The sequence below is a fragment of the Oryctolagus cuniculus genome, chromosome 19 (assembly GCF_964237555.1).
Source record: "Oryctolagus cuniculus chromosome 19, mOryCun1.1, whole genome shotgun sequence".
NCBI lineage: Eukaryota > Metazoa > Chordata > Mammalia > Lagomorpha > Leporidae > Oryctolagus > Oryctolagus cuniculus.
In genome coordinates this window covers 51,234,400-51,253,320 of record NC_091450.1, presented here as the reverse complement: position 1 = coordinate 51,253,320, position 18,921 = coordinate 51,234,400, and the positions used below count along the sequence as shown (strand labels likewise).

General features: G+C 46.0%; 1 protein-coding gene, 1 long non-coding RNA gene and 1 pseudogene across 10 annotated transcripts in view; all 3 read left to right on the top strand.

Moving 5' to 3' along the window:
* Positions 1 to 18,921, top strand: part of LOC108175467 (glutamate receptor ionotropic, NMDA 2A) — a 290,700-nt gene that overhangs the window by 45,233 nt on the left and 226,546 nt on the right. The gene's annotated exons all lie outside the window — the stretch shown is intronic.
* The window catches only part of LOC127489817 (uncharacterized), an 80,146-nt gene that overhangs the window by 30,842 nt on the left and 30,383 nt on the right, over positions 1 to 18,921 (top strand). For 3 of the 6 annotated variants that reach the window (XR_011384590.1, XR_011384589.1, XR_011384594.1), the window contains 4 exons: positions 1,060 to 1,191; positions 3,860 to 4,078; positions 4,695 to 4,789; positions 16,398 to 16,491. This is a non-coding gene — a long non-coding RNA (uncharacterized lncRNA). Of the gene's footprint in view, positions 1 to 1,059; positions 1,192 to 3,142; positions 3,328 to 3,859; positions 4,079 to 4,694; positions 4,790 to 16,397; positions 16,492 to 18,921 lie in introns of all 6 variants that reach the window. The other 3 variants (XR_011384591.1, XR_011384593.1, XR_011384592.1) reach the window with 3 other exon arrangements.
* LOC100346515 (26S proteasome regulatory subunit 10B pseudogene) lies at positions 7,793 to 8,743 on the top strand (annotated as a pseudogene).

The window sequence follows — 18,921 nt, the reverse complement described above, 5'->3', positions numbered from 1 at the left end:
TTCCATTTAATGTGTTATGTTGGAGTCTTTTATGTGAAATTACAGTCACCCAGTACTAGTTGCTTTTCATGCTTGTTTGTTGAATAAAACTCATCAGGGAAAGCATCCATGCCAGAGTAGAACATAAAGAATTATAAAACAGTCACCCTGGAGAATATGGATTTCCTTTCTTGAAACATGCCTGTTCATGTCCTTTGCCCATTCTTAACTGGATTTTTTGGTTTGTTGTTGAGCTCTTTGTAGTTTGTGGATATTAATCTTTGATCAGTTTCATAGTGTGCAGACCATTTTCACCCATTCTTTCAGTTGCCTCTTCACATTGCTGAGTGTTTCTTTTGCAGCACAGAAGCTTTTCATCTTGATGGAATCACATTTGTCTGTTTCTGTTTCTGCTTTTATTGCTTGTGCTTCTGCTGTCGTTTCCCAGAAATCTTTGCCTATGCCAGTGTCTTTCAGTTTTCCCCAATATTCTCTAGTAATTTGATGAGATTGGGTTTAGATTTTGTTCCCTGAACTATTTTTAGTTTCTTTTTTAATAAGGTGTATAGTATGGAACTTCTTTCATGGTTCTGCATATAGAGGTCCAGTTTTCTGAGGACCATTTTTTGAAGAAACTGTCCTTTGCAATTGGAATTAACCTTTAGCTCGTTCTTCCAAGATAAATTGACTGTAGATGTGTGCAATGATTTCTGGAGTTTCTTCTTTGTTCCATTGTTCTATATGTCAATTTTTTAACTATACCAGTTGTTTTGATTGTAACTGCCCTGTTCTGTGTCTTGCAATCTGTTATTGTGATGATTCAAGTTTTGTTTATGTTGTATAAGATTGCGTTCACTCTTCGGATGTTCTGTGTTTCCATATGAATTTTAGCATTGTCTTCTCTCCATCTGGACAAAATGTCATTTGACCTTTCTTTGGGATCCCATTGTGTCTCTAAATTGCTTATGGTAGAATTGAAATTTTCATTACGTAAATTATACCAATGAATGAACTTGGAAGATTTTTCCACTTTTTAGTATCTTCTTCCATTTCTTTAATGTTTATTAATTTTCATTGTAGACATCTTCATGGATATGAAACTGGACGCAGAGTTGACGCTGAAGTTCAGCTGCCGAGTCATCTTCCATTTCTAGAGACTGCTCGATTTCCTGCTAAACACACTTGGGGCTTCTTCCTGGAGAGGAGCAACTGGTGAGCAGACATGACCACCTCATGTTTGCATCAGCCTTGGGGCCCAAGGGAAAGAGTAGGGAAGGGACACCACTTTCCCTGCGGCTGGGCGGGTCATGTGGACAGTGAAGTTGACTTTCATCCCGTGACAGGGAGGATCAAATGGAGTAGCCCCAGAGGTTGAGGTAAAAGAAATGTGGGGGCCAACGGGGTAGAGGAGAGTTAGGTGCAATGAAGATGAGGGCACTTGGATGTTGGGGAATGAGTTCCCCCTAGTTTTGCAGTGAATCAGGTGTCAAAGAATGTGGTAAGAGGAGGAATATTGGGGCATCCAGGCAATGAGAGGGAGACCTGGGAGGAGAAGTGTGTGCTGTTGCCTCAGAGTACAAAACACCAAAAGTCTGTTTTTGAGGGATATGGAAATAAAAGTTTGGGTTTTAGAATTCATGGTTAAGGATGACAAGATTGCAAGGAATCTCTGCTGGGGGGGCTGATAAGGGTAAATGCCACAGAAGAACTTGGGACATGCAAGGCACTTGGGAGTTGGGGGCTGAAATGAGGTAATTTCTTTATGTCATCATCTTTTGATAGATAGGGGAAATGGAAGGATTATATAGAGGAAGTCAGGTGACTTTCAGCAGAATTGTAACATGAAGGAGGGTTAGGTCAACTTATAAGAACTAGTGGAGTATCAGAGTGTTAGACCCGGGAGAGGGTCTGGGGAGCAACCTTAGGAAAAGTGAGGGAAGGGAAATGGGTGGACTGGTAGAGGGAAGTTCAGAAGGGATGGGGAATGGATGCTGAGTTAATCAGGGAATTCAGATAGCATCTGCAGAACACTGCGAGATGGAGAAGATGTTATCTGAAAGAAAACTGGGTTGAGGCCGGCGCCGCGGCTCACTAGGCTAATCCTCCGCCTAGCGGCGCTGGTACACCGGGTTCTAGTCCCGGACGGGGCGCCGGATTCTGTCCCAGTTGCCCCTCTTCCAGGCCAGCCCTCTGCTGTGGCCAGGGAGTGCAGTGGAGGATGGCCCAGGTGCTTGGGCCCTGCACCCCATGGGAGACCAGGAAAAGCACCTGGCTCCTGGCTCCTGCCATCGGATCAGCACGGTGCGCCGGCCGCAGCGCACCGGCCGCGGCAGCCATTGGAGGGTGAACCAACGGCAAAAGGAAGACCTTTCTCTCTGTCTCTCTCTCTCACTGTCCACTCTGCCTGTCAAAAATTAAAAAAAAAAAAAAAAGAAAACTGGGTTGATAAGGGGCTTGGAAACATGGAGACCCTTTCTTAGGCTGGGAATGATTTTTGTGGCTTGTAGTCTACTTGTAGACGTCAGAATTCGGAAGAGGACTCTCTCTTGATAAACGTGTGCTTCTTGGCTTTTGAATGTGTCTGTTATTCGCTCACATTCGTTCTTGTTATTTATCTAATACTGAATGCTTCTTGAACATCCTTGAGAAAGTTTGTGGAAAGAGGGTGATTGTCGTGATGGGTGTTTTTCATATCCTTCTAGGCAGCTCTGCTTGAAAGCTGCTGCTTTCATGATGTTTTTGTTCTTATTATTTTGGGGTGCTAGGGATGGCTTGAGTCCTAAAGGATTTAAACAGAAAGAGTACGGTATGAGCTCTTGGAATAGCTTCCCAATTTGTTGGAATTCAAACTTCATGGTACTTCCTATTCTACAACTGCTTTTTTTTTGCCAACTCAGATATTTCCAGTTGCTTTTAGAGTCCCTAAACTGTGTCTCTGTGTCAGACTGTGACATTTATTAGGAAGGCACATTCTTCCTTAAGTGTTACTTAAATGATGTGTCATTCTTTACAATGCAGTGTTATTTGGTATTTTTGAGTAATATATGTTCAGAATTATATAGCTTACTCTTTTTTAATGATTTATTTTATTTATTTGAAAGACAGAATTACAGAGAGAGGTAGAGACAGAGAGAGGTCTTGCATCTGGTGGTTCACTCCACAGATGGCTGCAACGGCCGGAGCTGGGCCAATCTGAAGCCAGGAGCCAGGAGCTTCTTCCAGATCTCCCACATGCATGCAGGGGCCCAAGGAGTTGGGCCATCTTCTACTGCTTTCCCAGGCCATAGCAGAGAGCTGGATTGGAAGAGGAGCAGCTGGGACTAGAAGCAGTGCACATATGGAATGCCAGTGCGTTAGCCATGACTTTAACCTGCTGCGCCGGCCTCTGTATCTTACTCTTACTTTTAGATTATTTCTATAGAAACATTTTCATACTTATATTTTCATAAAGTCCTAGAATTTTCCACATACACAATGTTACTAATGTGCAGGTTGTGTCTTTCGTTTTCTCTGTAGTGTGAGTACTTTTTTTTTTCTATAAGTTTCCATTAAACATCGATATTGTGTCCATTGGATGCGTGTATATGTTTAGGGTCAAAAAATTCTTCAATATAATTTATAAACTAATTTAAAAATAAACCACATTCCCTTTTCTCTGCTTTCCTTCTAACACTGTCTCTCCCAGAGTCCCCTTCCATCCCTCCCTCCTTTCTTGCCTCATTTCCTTCTTTTTCCTTCCTTCCAGTTTCAGATAATATATTTTAAATTTATATTACAGTAATAAGGCTAATAAGTTTAAGAAGTAAGAACAGGTGTGCCGGTGCTGTGGTATCCCACAGGGGAGTCAGTTCAAGTCCTGTCTACTCCATCTCTCATCCAGCTCCATGCCAATGTGTGTCCTGTTGCCAGTGAGGAGTGTGCCTGTGCCTGGCGCTTTGACCCAGAAGTGCACCCGCAGGTGCCGCCACTTCTGCCCTTGATGCACTGGTGGGAGTCAATGCCATGTCTGCTCCTTCCCAGAGCCTTGAGGAGCCGCCTTCAACGCTGGTGGCTGAACCTGAGGAGACCCAGGGCCCCCCCAGGCTCAGGCCGGGATCAGGTGAGGCTACGGCCTGAGGCGGCCGCATCAGTTTCCTTGGGCTTCTGGAAACTTCCAGACGTGGTCCTCTGCTTCAACCCCTACCTGAAGACTACACTTCGGGACTCAGTTCCTGTTCCTGAGGAACAGAAACGCTCTTTGTGTGGGGAGTTTGGCGTGGTGGCCTTCCTGTGACGGGGTAGTCGTGGCCTGGGGTGCAGAGCACGGGGAGGGGTGTGTGTAGGGTGTAGCTGGGATAGAAGGTGGAGGAGAGGAGAGGGTCAAAGGGGAAGCAGGAGGAGAGAGGAAGTGGGGAGAATGAAAGTGGAGAGGCGAGGGAGGGAGGGGGAGAAACACATGTGGGGGAGAGGAAAGGAAGGGGAGAGTGACAGGAGTCCCAGGGCTTGTGTGTGGGAGGGGGATTGCGAGAGGAAGAACTTTCCCCAGGTCTCTGGGTCCGTTTGGGGGGTTTTCTGTGCCTGGCCAGAAGTAGCCTTGGCTAGCTGCGTCCGTCGAAGAGGCCTTGACTGACAGCCTCTCTGCTCTGGGTTGTTTGGCAGCGTAAGGGATGTGTGCAGGAACACGGGGACATGGGGCACTTGAATTAATTGGCACGTAATCTGGTGAATTTTCAGAGACTGCACACACGGAGGAGAAAGCAGAAGCTTAGAGAAATGCCAAGAATCCCTCAGTGCCCTGTTCCAGCCTGCCCCAAGATTCTGACACCTCACAGTAAGTACTGATATTTTATTCTATTTAAAGAATGGTTTGCAAAGCAGAGTTCTAGATGAGGCGGGGGGGAGAGATCTTCAGGGTATGGGTTCACACTGCAGGTGGCTACAATGGCTGGTGGTGGGCCATGCCGAAGCTAAAGCCATGTACTTTATCTAGTACTCCAGTGTGGGTTCAGGAACCGACGTCCTCGGGCAACTTGAGTTTGTGTAACACACTACCTGTATATGTAAAGTGCTTACCCCTTTTATCACCATTTATTTGCTAAATACCGATATCACGTATAAGACTGTGAGCTTGTCCAGGGCAGGACTTTGTCTCTCTGCTTTCATTCCTATAGTCCCTGGTACACAGTTGGAATTCAGCTTATGCAGAATGAACAGTGCACTCACTGTTGGATCTTGGGACAGGAACTGTTGGTTATAGAAAGGTCTGTTTACAGCAATAACGGTAGGAGGGCCAAGAAGGGATGTTTAAGAGAATCAGCATTAATGAAGCACTTTCAGTGGTCAGGCTTCTTAATGTACCATTGTCTCATTTCTAAATAACAACACAAGGAGGGGAAGCAAGAGTTTTATTTAATTATACAACATTGTGCTGTCTAATCCTCTTCAAAACTCTGTGAGGAAGGTACCACTGATACCCTTTTAAATATGAGTTAAAGGAAGTGGGAACCAGCCCTAGGCCATATATAGATATCAGTGAAGTTCCAGTTTAAATCCTGCTGTGCTTGCCCCTCCTGGGCTGCAGGGTGTGGGCTAATGTGAGAGGTGAGTGTGTGAGGAGTGCAAGGAGGGTCCTGGAGGTGTGGTGCGACTTGCCTGCTGGGAGTGTCTCTGCAGGGCCAAAAGCTTTGACCTTTCAGGGTTGCCTGGATTTCAGCTTGGGCTGTCTGGAGTTGAGATTCTGAGGGCAGGAGTGTGGTGGGTCTTGCCAGTTCCCGCCTTCCTTCTCTGAGCAAAAAAGTAGCTAAGATGAGGCTGAGGGCCCTGTGAGTCCCTGCCCCACAGGCAGGTGCAGTGGGGGCCTGGGCTGTGCTTGTTAGCACAGGTGCCTCTGCCACACTTGATCTTGTGGCAGTTGCAGTGATTAGTAAAGTGGGTTCTTTGCAGACCCCAGGGAAGTGGCATTTCTCAGCTTCCCAGTTCCACGTGTGGTATGATGGCATGCCCCTGAGGGATCAGTGGGAACCATGCACAGGCATCTAAAGATAGGAGAAAATAGTGATTGTCAACTAGCCTCAGGCTGGCGGCTGTGCTGGGTTAGTGAGGAGTCCCCGGCCAACCCCCACAGCACCTTCAGGCAGAAGTGCTTTGTTCATCGCTGTGTTACTTTATTGCTTTCTGTCCCTGAGTTACAGCTACCCCGAATGGCTTAGAATTTTCTCAAGCATGTAATTAGAGGAGTGGCTGTGAATCTAGGAAACAGTTTGGTCTTACTAAGGTAATCATTAAAAGTCCCTGAAAAGCATTTGTAGGTCAATTTTTCACTAATTTTTGCTCACTGTTTCCTTTGGTTTGTTACTCTTCTTTGTGAATCGCCTCCCCCCACCTCCCCATGACATGGTCATCTTGGAATTCACTTTGGAAATGAAGAGCAGGTCTACCTCTCTGGGTTCCACCTTGGTGAATGTCACAGGCAATCCCTTCTTTACCAGTTGGGTGGTTCCATGCATGGTACTTCATGAGCGCATGAACATTTTGTCTTGCTGAAGGAGGCTTGTTGGCGTTTATCCAGTGAATACTGTGTATCAGTGTTTGTGAACCCTACTTCCTCTGAGACCTTGGAACTGATTGGGGTGGTTGTGTGTGCCTGGTTAATGACGTTTCCCTCTTTCTTAATAAGGAGTGATACAGTTAGAAGCATACAGGCTTGGCTCTGTTCACACCAAGCATTTTTAAACAAACTAGCCTTTCTAAAAAGTCCAGCATGCAGACCCTCCCAGTGAGGGTTGTGTACGTGAGATGAGGTTCTCTTGGCTCTGGTGTTTTAAGATGTTTGGACCTCGTGTCATCTGAGGACATTGGCATCCAACCATCTGGCATCCAACCATCTCAACAACTAATGAAATTGATCATTTTAGCAAACTTTTCTTATTTATTCATTTGTTATCTTTAGAACTCAAAAGTTTGGAGCTTTGCTTTAGTTTCAAATGATGCTTACCTTATTTCTAAGTCTGACAAAATGCATACAGACTCTCTCATTGAAATCAGATGCAGTTTAAGGGTCTGTTTTATAAGCTGTTTGATAGAACAGGTCTGTTTGTGTCTTCAATGAATGAAGAAAGGTGAAAATATTAAAAGATATGACCATCCTTTTTTTAAAAGTTTTCTTATTTCTTAGAATGGCAGAGTTAACAGAGAGAGGAGGAGAGACACACAGAGATCATCCAACTGCTGGTTCACTCCCCAGATGACCCCAGTCGCCGAGATTGGGCCATGATAAAGCCAGGAGCTTCCTCTGGGTCTCCCATGTGGATGCTGGGGCCCAAGCACTGGGGCCATCCTCTGCTGCTTTCCCAGGTGCATTAGCAGAGATATGGATTTGAAAGTGAATTAGCCAGTGGGTCTCAAACCAGCACCCAAATGGGTTGCCGCAGGCAGAGGCTTAACCTGTTGGGACACAATACCAGCCCCATGACAGTTTTTTATGTATGTCCATCAAAACCTATTTGAAACATGACAGCATGTTAACTGTCAGTTTTCAAAAAACCACATGCACAGAGGAACAAATGCACACACAGCACTGTAGCCAGGCAGCCACAGAGTGACACAGTCTCAAAGTCCCACGTGCACGCATGCAAGGCTGGCTGTGCTCGTTGGGTTTCCAGCTTCCTGCGGAGGAGCAGTAATCCCCATAACTTAAGCCCAACCTCTTATTTCTTTGGGCTGGGGCAAGGGGAGTCATGAGAACTAGATCAGAATGAATGCTAACTCATATTACTCATTAGCAGTTCTCTTTGGTGTATACCTTAGTTCCTTTATACCATTTCAAGGTGAACATTCACTAGCAGCACATGTGCAAAGTTGTGCAGCCAGCACTGGCATCTGATTCCAGAACTTTCTTCTCACTCCTCACCACCCCCCCAAGATACGTCGTCAGCTGTCATAGACAACTTGACAAAAGTAAGCTGAATCCAGGAACAAGAGCTTCTTTGGATATGACTACACTAAGTATCATGAGAGATTTGCCAGGAGTGATGGATTCACTGGTTTACAATATGCCTCATGGGAACCCAGGGAATAGAATTACCTCTTAAAAACCTAGAATTATCCCAGCATGTAGGAGTAATACCCCCAAAAGGCTGTTTGTTATATGGAACTCCAGGCACAGGAAGAATGCTTTTGGTGAGAACTGTTGGTAGTCAGCTGGATTGTAACTTCTTAAAGGTTGTATCAAGTTCTATTGTAGACAAATAGATTGGTGAAAGTGCCTGCTTGATCAGAGAAATGTTTTATTATGCCAGAGACCGACCATCAAACATGCATCATTTTTATGGATGAAATAGATGTGATTGGTGGTCATCGGTTTCCTGAGGGTACATCAGCTGACAGATTCAGAGAACTTTAATAGAGTTGCTAAATCAAATGGATGGCTTTGATACTCTGCATAGAGTTAAAATGACCATGGCTACAAACAGACCAGATACACTGGACCCTGTTTTGCTACATCTGGGAAGATTGGACAGAAAAATACATATTGATTTACCACATGAACAAGCCAGGTTAGATATATTGAAAATCCACACAGCTCCCATTACAAAACATTATGAAGTAGATTATGAAGCAAGCATGAACCTTTTAGATGGCTTTATTGGAGCAAACCTGAAGTGTTTGTACTGAAGCTGGTATGTTTGCAATTCGTGCTGATCATAATTTTGTAGTACAGGAAGATTTCATGAAAGCCATCAGAAAAGTGGGTTATTCTGGTTGGCACCATGGTTCATTAGGCTAATCCTCCGCCTGCGGCACCGGCACCCCGGGTTCTAGTCCCGGTTGGGGCACCGGATTCTGGCCCGGTTGCTCCTTTTCCAGTCCAGCTCTCTGCTGTGGCCCAGGAGTGCAGTGGAAGATGGCCCAAGTCCTTGGGCCCTGCGCCCACATGGGAGACCAGGAGAAGCACCTGGCTCCTGCCTTTGGATCAACGTGGTGTCTGAGGCCGCAGCGGCCATTGGGGGGTGAACAAAAGACCTTTTTCTCTGTCTCTCTCTCTCTCACTGTCCACTCTGCCTGTCAAAAAAAGTGGGTTATTCTAAGAAGCTAGAGTCTAAATTGGACTACAAACCCGTATAATTTACTGTCAGTTTTTTGATTGCTGCATGACAGACATTGGCTTAATGTAAAAATAAAGTTAAGCAAACAATGTGTGTACTGGCAGTGATCTCATTAAAAATAAGAGTAAAATATGTATGAGTAACATAAATTAGTATATACTTCAGTGACTCCACTTTTAAGATGGGTACAGAAGAAATCTGTATGTTGTTCATGTATTTATTGCAGCAGAAATTACAAAAGAAGAATGTGTTGAAGCTTTTCATATTTGCTATGTGAACATTTTGTAAAACATTGAAAATGGTCTGGGAGTAGTCCAAGAGAATATTTCTTATGATTTATTTTATATCATTTGAGTATTGATTTAGATAGGCTATGGGAGGAAGTGAAACATCAGACCTTTGATATTTAAGATCCTCCATAATATGTTGCATTAATAGACTTTTTTTTGACAGGCAGAGTTAGACAGTGAAAGAAAGAGACAGAGAGAAAAGTCTTCCTTTACATTGGTTCACCCCGCAAATGGCTGCTATGGCTGGCGCACTGCACTGATGCGAAACCAGCAGCCAGGTACTTCCTCCTGGTCTCCCATGTGGGTGCAGGGCCCAAGCACTTGGGCCATCCTCCACTGCCTTCCCGGGCCACAGCAGAGAGCTCTTCTGGAAGAGGAGCAACTGGGACAGCAGACAGTGAACCAGCAGCCCCAACTAGGACTAGATTGCCGGTGCCGCAGGTGGAGGATTATCCAAGTGAGCTGCGGCGCCGTCCAACATTAATAGTTTTTCAAAACTGTTACTTAGGAACCCAAGAATCCACACAATAAATTTGATTTCACCACCAAAATGTATCTTCAACCTGCCTATATCTGCCACCACTCTATGCCAAGGCAAAGCTGAACTCTGTTCTTGCATGGCTCATAGAGCAGGTGCCTACATAAATTCTGTACCCTGGATGCCCCAAATGCCTGGTTATAACTCCAACTGTAGCCCAGCCCACCATAATTCTCTTGACTGAATTCAGTGACCTCTGAGCTGATTTCTTCTATCAGTAATCTTTTCCTCTGTAATATGTTTTCCACTCAGCATCCAAAGAAATCTTTCTGTACAAATGTATTTTTAAAATTGTTTGAAAGGGAGGGAGCTGGTTGGGAATGGATAGGAGGGAGAGAGGAGAGAGGAAGGAGGACAGAGGACAGAGGGGAGGGGAGAGGGAAGTAGGGAGAGGGAAAAGGGGAGGGAGGAGGGAAGAGGGGATAGGTAGAGAGGGAGATTCTCCATCCACTGGTTTATTCTACAAATATAACCCCGTGACTTGACTCCTTGTGTGTGGCTGCCTACTTTGTGCTATCCTTGATGGATTCTTTGTACTCCTCTTCCTTCTCTCTTACTTGTGCATTACCTATCATTTCAGACCACATTTGAAATGCTTTGCTCCTTTTGGGTGCCCCATTTCTCTTGAGGTGATCTTACTGTTGTGGCTTCAACCAATGTTTCTATGAGACTACCTTCCAAAGTAGTGTCTCCATCATCAGCCTTCACCATGAGATCCAAATCTCCATTGCCACCTGCCTGTTAGAGACACACACTTGAGTGTCCTGTGGGTACCACAAACTTCCTCTTCCCTTTAAACCTGCACCACACATTGCACTGGACTGGATCTCTGCAGTGGTGGCTCCATCCGACTTGCCTTCCAAGTTGGAAAGCTTGGCAGCACCCTCTTTCCAACCATCTGTCTCCTAGTAGTCACCAAATCCATGCCAGTGGTGTCTCAGGACCTACACAAGCACTCATACCAAAGCTGAACATCTGCTGATAACTATTACTTCTGTCTGGATTCTTTCTTCCAGGCTTTTTCTTCTTCAGGCCTGCACACCACCTGCATATTCCTAGAAAGCACAGGTGACTCTGCCTGATCTTTTCTCATCTCTTGCATACTTGCCAAAGCCCTATTCCCTTAGAGGGGATTCCAAGGCCTCATTCTCAGGTCTGTTCACAACTTCTATTCCAAGCCGCCCTCCTCCCAAACAGCCCCTGCTTCTGTCATGCCAGACTTGTCATGGTTCTGCATATAGGCAGTCACTACTTGATGTTCCTCAATGTTTTCAGCTTGAGAAACTCCTAGCCATGTTTCAAGATATCCAACTCAAAGGTCTTCCTTCTCTTTGATACTTTTCTCTCATTCCCCCAGGCAGAGCTAAGTATCCAGAGCTTCTGTAACACACTACCTATATACATAACGTACTTAACCCATTTTATCACCTTTTTTTTTGCTAAATACCCATATCTCGTATAAGACTGTGAGCTTGTCCAGGACAAGACTTTGTCTCTCTGCTTTCATTCCTGTAGTCCCTGGTACACAGCTGGTGTTCAGATATGCAGAACTAACAACACACTCACTGGTGGGCCTTGGGACAGGAAGTGATGGTTAATGAAGGGTCTGGTCACAAGAACAAAGGTAAGAGGGACAAGGAAGGAGATTGTAACAGAGTGGCATTCATGAAACCCTTTCTTTTTTTCCAACTTTTATTTAATAATTATAAATTTTCGGGGGCTGGTGCTGTGGCTCACTTGGCTAATCCTCCACCTGCGGCGCCAGCATCTCATATGGGCACCGGGTTCTAGTCCTGGCTGCTCCTCTTCCAGTCTGGCTCTCTGCTGGGCCCAGGAGTGCAGTGGAGGATTGCCCAGGTGCTTGGGCGCCTGCACCCGCATGGGAGACCAGGAGGAAGCACCTGGCACCTGGCTTCAGACTGGTGCAGTGCACCAGCTGTAGTGGCCGTTTGGGGGGTGAACCAATGGAAGGAAGACCTTTCTCTCTGTTTCTCTCTCTCACTGTCTGTAACTCTACCTCTCAAATAATTGAATAAATAAAGTCTATAATAAATAAATAAATATAAATTTCCAAAGTACAACTTTTGGATTATAGCAGTTCTTCCCTCCATAACCTCCCTCTCACCCCAACCATCCTATCTCCCACTCCCTCTCCCATCCCATTTTTCATCAAGATTCATTTTCAATTATATTTATATACAGAATATCAACTCAGTATATACTAAGTAAAGATTTCAATAGACTGCACCCACACAGACACACAAAGTGTAGAGTATTGTTTGAGTAGTAGTTTTACCGTTAATTCACATAGTACAACACATTAAGGACAGAGAGATCCTACATGGGGAGTAGGTGCACAGTAACTCCCGTTGTTGATTTAACAATTGACACTCTTATTTATGATGTCAGTAATCACGTGAGGCACTTGTCTTGAGCTGCCAAGGCTATGGAAGCTTCTTGAGTTCACCGGATCCGATCTTATTTAGACAAGGCCATAGTCAAAGTGGAAGTTCTCTCCTCCCTTCAGAGAAAGGTACGTCCTTCTTTGATGGCCTGTTCATTCTGCTGGGATCTCATTCACAGAGATCTTTTATTTAGTTCCTCTTTTTTTTTTTCCAGAGTGTCTTGGCTTTCCATGCCTAAATCACTCTCATGGGCTTTTTAGCCATATCCGAATGCCTTAAGGACTGATTCTGAGGCCAGAGTGCTGTTCAGGACATCTGCCATTCTATGAGTCTGCTGTGTATCCCGCTTCCCATGTTGGAGCATTCTCCTCCTTTTTAAGTCTATCAGTTATTGTTAGCAGACACTAGTCTTGTTTATGTGATCCCTTTGACATTTAATCCTATCATTATGATCAATTATGAACTGAAACTGATCATGTTGACTAGTGAGATGGTATTGGTTCATGACACCTTGATGGGATTGAATTGGAATCCCCCAGCATGTTTATAGCTCTACCATTAGGGGTAAGTCCGAGTGAGCAGGTGCCGAACTGTACATCTCCTTCTCTTATTCCCAGTCTTATATTTAACAGGGATCACTTTTGAGTTAATTTTAAATGCCTAAGAATAATTGTGTGTTAATTAAAGAGTTCAACCAATGATATTAAGTAGGACAAAAAAATACTAAAAGTAATAAAATAGTAAGTTGTTCCTTGACAGTCAGGCAAGGGCTGATCAAGTCATTGTTTTTCATAGTGTCGGTTTCACTTCAACAGGTTTCCTTTTAGCACTTTAAGTAGTCAGGCTTCTTAATGTACCATGTCTCATTTCTAAATAAGAACACAAAGAGGGAAAGCTAGAGTTTTATTTAATTTCACCACATTGTACTGTCTAATCCTCTTCAAAGCTCTGTGAGGAAGGCACTGCTCATCCCCTTTCAAATACGAAACTGTATGAGGTGGGAACCTGCACTAGGCCATATATCAAGAACAATAAAGCCCCAGTTCAAAACCTGTTCTGTTTGCCCCAGAGCCATGTTCCTCCTGGGGTTGGAACCCTAGGTTCTAGCAGTTAGAGACGTGGGGTATGAGAGAGGGGTAGCTGGTGAAAACCGGTGGTCCTTTTCTTTGGGCTTAGCTTCGTTGGGTGCATCACCACAAGGACTTGTCCTGTGTCACTAAGGACACTTCATACTAACTCTGTGGCCTCATGCTGTGATTTGTTAACATAGGTCCTGTGTCCTGGTTCACACTAATGGTCATCTTAAGATTTACTTTGCTGTTCTAGTGTTTTAAGGTAAAATTTGGTTTTCTGATCTGATATCTGTATTCCTTAATATATACCTGTATAGCAGTAAAATTCCTCATGTGAAATTAGGCCTGTCAACATGGAAAACTCTAAGGATGTACCCACTACTGGGAACATACTGAAGGAAATTAAATCATTATGTAACAGAGGGATGCACAAGCCTATGCTTATTGCAGCAAGATGCACAATAGCCAGGCTGTGCAGTGTGTATATGTATGTATGGTATACATAGACCAGAACTTCTTAATTCACTTTTCAGTTGATCAGCATTTTGGTTCATTGAAATATGCCTGTTGAAGCCATTTGCCCATTTCTTGAGTGGGTGGTTTGTTTTGCTGTTGTTGAGTTTCTTGAAAATATCTGGTAGTAAACCCTTTATCAGCTGCATACACTGCAGATTAAGTTCTACCATTCTGTTAGTTGCTGCTTCACTTTGTGGAGTGTTTTTTTTTTTGGTGTCCTCTTCATTAATCTTTTATAGTTCTCAGATATTGGACATCCTTGGTTAAATTTATTCCAACCTATTTTATTTTCTTTGTAGATATGTGAATGGGATTGGTCTTCGAAATCCTTTCTCAATCATGACCTTGTCTGTGTATACAAAAGCTGTTGATTTTCTATCCTGCCACTGTACCAAACTCTACTCTGAGTTTTGATATTCTTTTAGTGGAGTCTTTTGGATCTCCTATGTACAGGAGAATAGAAAATGTCAACAGTGACCTCAGAGGCTACCTTTCTGTATTCTGTTTTGCTTTGTGGAAGACACGATTTGTCCTATTTCAAAGGCAGGGCTAGACTGTGGAGGGCAGAGATTGGGAAGCAGACCTGTGTTCGGTGAAGAACTCTGCAGATCACAGGTATTTCTACTCCTTGTGTGAATGGGTACATAAGTGTCTGAATAAATAAATTACAAAGATTTCCTCATGTGCAAGTTAGAGATAATGCCACACAGAATGTTTGTAAGGAAGAAGAGAATGAATGGGTACCAGAATCTTTTCTAAGACTGAGTTAAATTCTTTTTCAAATTCTGTGTTAATGGGGTATGTAATGCATATAGTATCAAATTCTAGATAAACTCAAGTAGTTGGCCTTGATGTAGTATTTTCTTTACAATGAGCTAAGTTTTACTTTTTAAAAAAGTCTTATTTATTTATTTGAAATTCAGAGTTACACACAGAGAGGATGAGAGGCAGAGGCAGAGTGGCAGAGAGAGAGGGAGAGGTTATCCATCTGCTGGTCCACTCCACAGTTGGCTGCAATGGCTGGCGCTGAGAGGATTCAGGGTGAGGAGCTAGGAGCAAGGAGCCTCCCTGGGGTCTCCTGCATGGGGACAGGTCCCCAGGACTTGGGCCATCTTCGACTGCCTTCCCAGACCATAGCAGAGAACTGCATCAGAAGCGGACCAGCTGGGACTCGAACCGGCGTCATATGGGATGCTGGCACTGCGGGCGGTGGCTTGACCTGCTACACCCCAGCGCCGGCCCCTCCCGGAAGCCGTTCCCCCTGGGATCCAGCTGTCTGCTAACATGCCTGGGAAAGCAGAGGGAGACGGCCCAAGGACTTAAGCCCCTGAACCCAGAATGGAGCACCAGAAAAAAGTCCTTGGCTTCTTATTTGGCCTGTCCCAGCCCTGGCCTTTGTAGCTACCTGAGGGGTGAACCCGGAGATGGACGATCACTGAGAGAGAAAGAGTGCTGGCGATGCCCCCTGCACTGCTTCTCTCCCCAAACGGCTTTGAGGGCCAGCACTGGATCAGGCAGAAGTCAGGAGGCAGGAGCTCCATTCAGGACTCCCACGAGGGAGGGAGGCAGGGAGGGACGGAGGCAGCGAGCCAGGGTCCAGAGTACCCAGGCCTCAGCGGCTGCCTCCCTGGATCACAACCTGGAGCAAGAGCAGCTGACTGAAGTGGGCCTGTGGTTTCGGGCGCTGGATGCGGCAGCGCACAGAGCGTCCCGTGGCGCCATGGCGATGGCCAGTGAGAAGTGCGCCTGCGCCCGGCGCTTTGACCCGGAAGTGCACCCACAGGCGCGGCCGCTTCTGCCCTCAGTGCATGGGTGGGAGTCAGGGCCGTGCCCACTCCTGCCCACGGCTTGAGCAAGCCTGGAGGAGCCGTCTTTGACGCTGGTGGCCAAACCTGAGGAGCCCAGGGTCCCCCAGGCTCAGGCGAGGATCAGGTGAGGCTGTGGCCCTAGGCAGCCGCATCAGTTACTTTGGGCTTCTGGAAACTTCCAGGCTCAGTCCTCTGCTTCGGCCCCTTCCCGACAACTACACCTCGGGACTCGGTTCCTGTTCCTGAGGAACAGAAATGCTCTTTGTGAGGGGATTCGGCACGGTGGACTTCCCGTCACGGGGTAGGTGTGGCTCGAGGTGCAGAGTGCGGGGAGGGGGTGTGTGTGGGGTGTCACTGGGTAGAAGGTGGAGGAGAGGGAGGGCAAAGGGGATGCGGGAGAAGAGAGGAAGTGGAGAGAATGAAGGTGGGGAGGCGAGGAAGGGAAGGGAAGAAAGGCGTGTTGGGGAGAGGAAAGGAGGGAGAGAGTGACTGGAGCCACGGGGGGTGTGTGGGAGGGGGGTTGGGAGCTGGGTCGGTTTGGGGGGTTTTCTGTGCCTGGCCAGATGTAGCCTTGGCGTCCGTAGAAGAGGCCTTGACTCACGGCCTCTCTGCTCCAGGTTGTTCAGCAGAGTAAGGTTGTGTATGCAGGAACACGGGGGCATGGGGTGCTCGAATTAATTGGAATGTAATCCGGTGAATTTTCAGACTGCACACATGGAGGAGAAAGCAGAAGCTTAGAGAAACGCCAAGAATCCCTCTGTGCTCTGTTCCAGCCTGTCCAAAATTCTGGCACCTCATAGTGAGTACTAGATATTTTTTGTTCTGTGGAACAATTGGTTTGCAAGGCAGAGTTCTAGATGAGGCGGTGCAGGAGAGATCTTCAGGGTATGGAATCACACCCCAGGTGGCTACAATGGCCGGGGCTGGGCCAGGCGGGAGCTGAGGCCAGGTACTTTATCCAGTACTGCAGTGCGAGTTAAGGTGACCCAAGTCCTTGGGGTGCTTCCTCTGCTTTCCTAGGCATTTGAGCAGGCAGCTGGATCTCAAGTGGGAACAGCCTGGGTTGATGGGGTTGGGGGGTGGGGTGGGAGCAGCCATGGCATAGTGGATGAAGCCGCCCCTGCATGTACCAGCATCCCACATGGTTGTCGGTTCGAGTCCCAGCAGCTCCACTTCCAATCCAGCTCTCTGCTGTGGTCTGGCAAAGCAATAGAAGAGGGCCCAAGTCCTTGGGCCCCTGCACCTGAGTGGGAGTCCTGGAGGAACTGCTCCTGGCTCCTGGCTTCAAATCCACTCAGCTCCGGCTCTCGCTTCCATCTGAGGAGTAACCCGTGGATGGAAGACCTTCTCTCTCTCTTTGTCTCTCCCTCTGACTCTCTGTAATTCTACTTTTGAAATGAATAAATAAAGCTTTTTAAAAAAAGCATAACAGGCAGGAATCCAGTTGGCGTCTAGATGGAATGACATTGTTCCAGGCAGTGTCGTAACCTACCATGCCACAAGGCAGGTCTCATAAGTACTTTTCTGCCCACTGTTTCTTTTTAGCTGAGCAGAAATTGGGTATGTGAATACAGTAACTCATATCTAATACATTTTCTGATACTTTATAATTATGTGTTCCTCTAGTTATTATAAATTATAACTTCCTTAGTAATTATGGAAGCATTCCCATTTTTCCTTTCCCTTTGTGTGGATTTTGGCATATTCTGCGTTTCAAGGCATTCATGCAGTTCATTTATCTTATATAATTTTTGGTCACAGAGTTGTTCATACTATTCCTTTACAGTTATCTTGTCCATGGAGTCATGGTGGCACTATGTCATTAACCAACTCATTACCTTGCACTGTTTTTCTTGGTTGGTGCTGAGAAGAAGTTCACGAATTTTGTGGATGTGTTCAAAGACCAAGTGTTAGTTTTGTCAATGTTTTTCTGTGGTTGAGCTTTTTTCAGTCCCATCAACTTGTGCTTATATCTCTCCATGAATGATTTGATTTTCCTCACCTTGCTTTAAGTGTTTAAGTTGCTGTTCTTCCTCTGATCTCCTAGGGTGAAAGTGTAGCTCATGGATCTTGGTGGTTCTTTTCTAAAATATGCATCCATTACTATAAATGGGCAGGATACAGTTTCCATTTAGTTTGAATGATTTTTTGAGATTTATAAATGTGTCATTTTGAGGTTGGTTGATTGTTCTTCTTGCAAGTATTTGGAATTTTCCAGCCTTTTCTTTTTTTCTTTAACAGGCAGAGTGGACAGTGAGAGAGAGAGACAGAGAGAAAGGTCTTCCTTTGCTGTTGGTTAACCCTGCAGTGGCTGCCGCGGCTGGCGCACTGCGCTGATCCAAAGGCAGGAGCCAGGTGCTTCTCCTGGTCTTCCATGGGGTGCAAGGCCCAAGCACTTGGGCCATCCTCCACTGCACTCCCGGGCCAATAGCAGAGAACTGGCCTGGAAGAGGGGCAACTGGGACAGAAGCCCCGACCAGGACTAGAACCTGGGGTGCCGGTGCCGCTAAGCGAAGGATTAGCCTATTGAGCTGTGGCGCTGGCCGGATTTTGCAGCCTTTTCATACTGACCTCTCAGTAGAGAGGTTGCATTGTGATCTGAGACCTTACATTGTGTGGTGATTCTTCCTTAGGAGTTGAGGTCTGCTGTACAGTGGCGAATGTTGTGGGGCTCCATGGGACGCGCAGCCATGGAGCCCCCACATCAAGGTCGGTCTGATAGCTGTTGCTGTGTTTTTATCACAAGGCGGATGTTGCTAGTTTTGGTTAGGGCAATGCTTTCCCACGGTCAGGACTTTCCAGAGGAGTTGAGAATGTTGTAAACAACAAGATGGCGCTGAGGGCCGTGCGGTGAGCCTGCCTGCTGTGTGACACCTCATCTGATTGGCCTGAGGACGCGTGCACACTGCGTGAACAGACAGCGGATTGGAGTGTTCCGTGCATGGACTTGAGCCCGCTTGCAATTGGCCAGATTTTGTATATAAGCTGTGTGCTGAGGAAGGAGGGGGCTTTTCTGTCCACTCTCCTCCCTTCATTCTTTCTCTGTCACTGTTATTTTCTTATTAAAAGTCTACTGAAGACCGATAAGCTGCGAACAGTGTCGTTCCTTTGTGGGCAAGGGAGCGACAGAATGTGGTCAGAGTGGATGTGCTGTGTGGGTCTGAGAAGAGTGTCATGTTGCGTTGCTGTGGACAGAGCATCCTTGAAGGATCCGTTCAACACTTGGTTG